Genomic DNA, 6,000 nt, shown 5'->3' on the forward strand with positions numbered 1-6,000 from the left:
CTAATTCCGCAATACATTTACACAGCTTTGATTACTGTTTTAAAGTTACTTTAACCGTGTTACTATAGATGTTGATTAAACCATTTTCACTACTGTATTATATCTACATTATCTGTCATATAGAAAGTTATATTTTGATACGTATATTTGATTTAATTATATCTGATTTAATATATATTTATTTCAATTTAATTGTTTGTCAGTTTTTTAAAAAAAAAAATTTTTTATTATTACATGATATTGTAATGTAAATTTATTCTCTAGAGATGATATATTTTCAGAAAATAGTTTGACCTTGACTGTTCGTTTTTATAAACACCGGGTGTTGCTATAGATCCTGACCTTGATTCAAAATTTATAGCAACCACGTTAACAAGTTCTATTAATGATTGGATGTTGTCGAGGTCATGACGGGACTATGTGTTTAAGATGAAAACAATTGTTTTATTTTTATTTATTAGAGTAAAATGATTGGTTTTCGTCTGGGCTACATCGGGTGTACGTGTATCTTAACAAGTACCTAATTTCTATAAGCTTCTAGTACACGATCGCGTGACCCCTTGTTTACGTTTTAGGAAACGATATAACCTCTGTTTTGGAGAGCTATTCTCAGTTGCAGCTGGGCGTCCTCTTATACTGGAAGTTGTATGTTGTGCTGTTTGGAGTTATTTCAAATTACTTGGATTCAAAAGGATTAATTCCGTTTTTTTTTTCTTCTGAAAAATACGTGTGCTCATGTGAAATTGTTGAACAAGGACGGTTTTTTATATAAAAATTTATTCAAATATCCGAAACCGGAGTGATAATTCTTGTTTGTACAAGGAACTGTAGACTTCAACGCTACAGATTGCAGAATACGTTATCGTCTTCCATCTTGGATTCTTCGTCAGGATTCGAACTTGAAATCGGTAGAGCATTTTGTTATGAGGACTTCAAAAAATGTATTCGTGGATTAGTTTTGGATTTGATTCTTAAAACCGTCAGTTCATATCTTTTCTTCTTCATTTTTACAGAATTCTCCAAGGAAATAAATTTGTATTTTACTTTTCAAAGCTTGTTGGTTTCACTCTTTGTTATGTTCCTTTTTTATAGGAGCATAAACACGTGACATGAGATATTTATAGAAATGGTATTTGTCATATATAAATTTATATTTATAGAAATGGTATTTAGAAATTTCACGATCGATACAAGATACTTTGTTCCACCAGCCTTGCTTTTGATGTGTTCAAAGTCTTCAATGAACTCGTTTTCAATGTACATCTTAACGGCAATGCTGTTATGTATGTCAACAGTTATACGTATTTGGGTCATATTTTGAAATCCAATCGGTCATATAATGAAGATATGATAAGACATTACCACTATTTGTGTACTCGAACAAACATGCTTCTACGTAAATTTCAGAATTTTTCATTGAATATCAAAATTAGATTATTCAAATCTTATTGCTGCACTATGTATTGTGCTCCTCTGTGGACAAACTTGAATGAATGTATGAAAGGAAAACTAGTTAATGGTTATAATAATTGTCTTCGTTTTCTATTAGTTATTCCTAGATGGAACAGTGCCTCCAACATGTTTGTAAATTGTATAATGTATTCAGTTTTGATGAGGTAATGAGAAAGTATGTATTCTCAATGATGACAAGAATATCTAGTAATAACAACTGTATATTGTAATCTCTTTGGAACTATGACGTTCATTTAAATTCTGACATTATTAGCAGATGGAATAAATTACTCTTTAAATGTGCCACTTAATTTCATTCTTAACAATGCATGGTGCAGTTAATTGTTGTTGATGTATCTGTATAATTTGTACGTATGACATGTATGTTCTTTTATGTTCACAATGTTTTTACTTAATATTTTAATTTAGATGTATGGACTATGTTCTTACTTTATATTTTAATTTAGATGTATGGACTATGTTTTTACTCTATATTTTAATTTAGATGTATGGACTGTTTTTCTTTATATTTTAATTTAGATGTATGGACTATGTTCTTACTTTATATTTTAATTTAGATGTATGGGCTATGTTTTTACTTTATATTTTAATTTAGATGTATGGACTATGTTTTTACTTTATCTTTTAATTTAGATGTATGGACTATGTTTTTACTTTATATTTTAATTTAGATGTATGGACTATGTTTTTACTCTATATTTTAATTTAGATGTATGGACTATGTTTTTCTTTATATTTTAATTTAGATGTATGGACTATGTTTTTACTTTATATTTTAATTTAGATGTATGGACTATGTTTTTACTTTATATTTTAATTTAGGTGTATGGACTATGTTGTTACTTTATATTTTAATTTAGATGTATGGACTATGTTTTTACTTTATATTTTAATTTAGATGTATGGACTATGTTTTTACTTTATATTTTAATTTAGATGTATGGACTATGTTTTTACTTTATATTTTAATTTAGATGTATGGACTATGTTTTTACTTTATATTTTAATTTAGATGCATGGACTATGTTTTTATTTTATATTTTAATTTAGATGTATGGGCTATGTTTTTACTTTATATTTTAATTTAGATGTATGGGCTATGTTGTTTGAAATAAAGAATTCTTTATTTTTATTAAATGACACGAACGAAGCTGTCATTTTGGTATCCAACACAATAATGAATATCAAAAAGAACGCTTAGAGGGACTATTAGAGCGAATAGAAGTGCTTGAATGCGCATGCCTGGTAGTTTTCCTAACTCCTAAATGTGCCAGATCACGCCTCACGCTTTCTTTTATCGGGCAGTTTAATTATTCCTTAAGTCAGAACCGAGAACACCAGTCAGTTTTGAAATACAATCGATTACCTATCAATACACACGAAGTGCCATGTTGGGTACCACAAACTGTAATAGCGATTTCCAGCAAACACATAAATCCTGGAAGTTGTGGCAAAATGAGAAAGCTGCAATGACAATGCAAACACCTAAACACATTCCATCAGGCTTTTATTTGACCTTGTTAAAGTTAGTGAGGATTAATTCATGTTCATAAGGATAACATTTGTCCCCTATTTTATTCACAGCGTGTCTGGGTGTGATGAAAGTACTATAACTTGATGAAGAGGTAAAAATATTACCGAATAATGACCTGAACTCTATTTAGTTCAGTAAGGATTTTATAGTTGATAGGTTCATGAGGAACAATCAGATTTGAAATTAGCTTTCGATTCGTGTGCCAATCTCTAGATCACAATGCAACATTTTGGTGCAATGAAAACTAAATTTCTGAAAAAGAACATATGTCTGCATATTTGATGTAATGTGTGTGCCACCCATAGAAAATCTTTGTATTCAGCTCTAAAAAAACATATCCAATGACGATGCCAGGTATGTACATGGTGTGATGTTATACGGCCACCTTAACACGTGACCAGTAGGTGAAAAATTATATTTTAATGTTGTCTTTGATAAATTTAATAAAACTTCTGCATGAAATATTACAAAATTGATCTAGCTCATGATTACTGTGTATGTAGCTCAAAATATTAGGTATTGCATCTGAGCTTTTTATACCATGAAATGGTTCTAATGATCGAGAGCGGATTCAGTGTGAAATTAGCATATATATACGCAGAAGCAAATAACAAATTCTACGCAAGTTGGAGATATAAAAGATGATGGCAACGTCAAAGTTCAAGGTCAAAGTCATTTATGTTGTACCTATATCACACTAATTTATATGATCCGACCATGACACACACTATTTGCCATATAGAATTGCATGATGGATATAATACAATCTCTACAAAATGCACGATGTCACCGATAATGGTTACGTATCAGAAATTGATTTGGCGATTCCACTAATTTCAAGGACTATCTACTTCCTCCAACGAAAATGATTCTGTATGAATATTACTGATTGCCCCTTGCAAAGGAATTGATAAATGACAACCAAATATACCAAAACTATTATGAAAAAACATAACAAGTATAACCCATAAAGTTTAAAGCTGAAAAGATACACAGAGTAGTCCTGTTTGACCTTGGCTATAATCCTGCATAAAACTGAGTGTGAATTTGTGATGAAAAGCAAGAAATTAATTAGAGAAAGACGTCTTCAAATTAAAGTTCAGCAGTGAAATTTTGTTTTCGTTTCTTAATTCTTTTTGTTTTGGGTTTTTTGGGGTTTGGGGGTGTGGAAATTCTCATTAAAATAATAACTAAAAATATTTACATATCAAAATAAATGTTTAAAATGTCACATATTATTTTCCAGAAGAACAATTAACAACTTTGTGCTAATCAATAGGTCAGAAAAAACGAGAAAATCAAATTAAACGAACTAATTGTTTTTTATATACAGTATTATAATTATCTAAGGGGCGCTTTATATGTATCATGAACTTATGAGAGAGTGCCAGGTGTAAGGTAAAGATTTTCACATTTGCAACATGCACAGTGGAGAGAATTTTGGCATATTTCTATGGCACTTTCATTTTGTGGTTGAAATTTCTTTGGACATTGTACTTGTAGAAATTTTTATGATCCAAGCACATGGCTAACTAAAATAACCGCTCCCATGTGCTCAAAAGTCAGCCTGAAATAGTCTAAAGTATTCTATGTTAGAAGTTATTAAAATAGGGAAAACTAATTTTGCCAGACTAGACAATACCAACTTCTGAAAGTGCAATGATTAACTTAAAAAATATATTAAATGTATTTAAAAAAATGTTATCGGTTCTTTTTTTGTTGACAATTTACCTCTGAAGTCCAGGAAGTGAAAATGACCAAGCGGAGATAAAAAAATTTTAAGAGATGCACATCTGAAGTAAGGCTATGCTGTATACTCTATAACTCATATTATACCCATCAATCATAGACTAAAATAAAGGGAATTATAAGTTCTTTTAATAAGACCTAAGCTATGCAATGTCTTTTTTAAATAGCCAATATAATCCATGAGGAAAACCGGGGAAATTTAATTTCTTTAACAATCTAACAGTATGCAAAATACGAAACTGTAAAGCGCCCCCTTAAAACAAATATGTAATCTATTCTCAACAAAATGGCACATATATGCTTATTTTGCTTTTCCTTGCACAATATGCATTCAGTCAGTTTTTTGTGTGTAATGACCATAATTATCGTGGTATCTGAAGTCTTTGAACACAGGAGTGAAATTAACTTAAATTTAAAACTGTTGCATTAAGTGAAACAAATATATTCTGAAAATATTTATTTTTATTTATTTATAATTAAATTAAGAAATAACGTATAACAAAGCAACATTGCTCTCTGCTATATTCGCGTGTTATATCAATAAGTAAACATTTTAACTTTTTACCTTCATTAGCCTCATACGTTCCACCCCTTTTCAAACTGAAAAAATTGATTAGTGACAACTCAGGAATAACTGTGGCAAGTTTCATGTTCCTGTCTTTCAGCATAGCATTGATTGCTATGTTGAGCAAATGCAATGTGCCATTTTTAAAATAGCTCACTTTTCATGATGGGGGGCAGGGGTTTTTGGGGGACTTTGATACTAATAAATACTGTTCTGAGGGGAAAAACATGAAAATTATTTAGAATCACTGTTTTGATACTTGCGACTTAAATGTTTCAGCTATAAACCAAAAATAAATCAAACAATAATAATACCTATGTGGTCTTTATGGGGGTGCTCTACAGTTATTATGAACATCTGAGAGAGTGACAGGTGTAAGGTGAAGATGCTTGCACATTGGAGAAAATTTTGGCATACGTTTATGTTATGTTCATGTACTGTCGCTGAAAATTGTTTGGATATTGTACTTGTGGAAATTGTACATGACTGAAGCACACGGCTAACCAAAAAGACTACTCCAACGATCTCAAAAAGTCAGCCTGAATTAGTCTAAAATATACTATCTTTAGCATTTATTAAAATAGGGAAAACGAATTTTGCCAGACTAGACAATACCATCGTCTGAAAGAGCAGTGGATGAATTACCAAATATAGTATAGGTTTTTGCAAGTGTTATTTT

The sequence above is a fragment of the Sinohyriopsis cumingii genome, chromosome 3 (assembly GCF_028554795.1).
Source record: "Sinohyriopsis cumingii isolate HCF-2022 chromosome 3, ASM2855479v2, whole genome shotgun sequence".
NCBI classification, from domain to species: Eukaryota; Metazoa; Mollusca; class Bivalvia; order Unionida; family Unionidae; genus Sinohyriopsis; species Sinohyriopsis cumingii.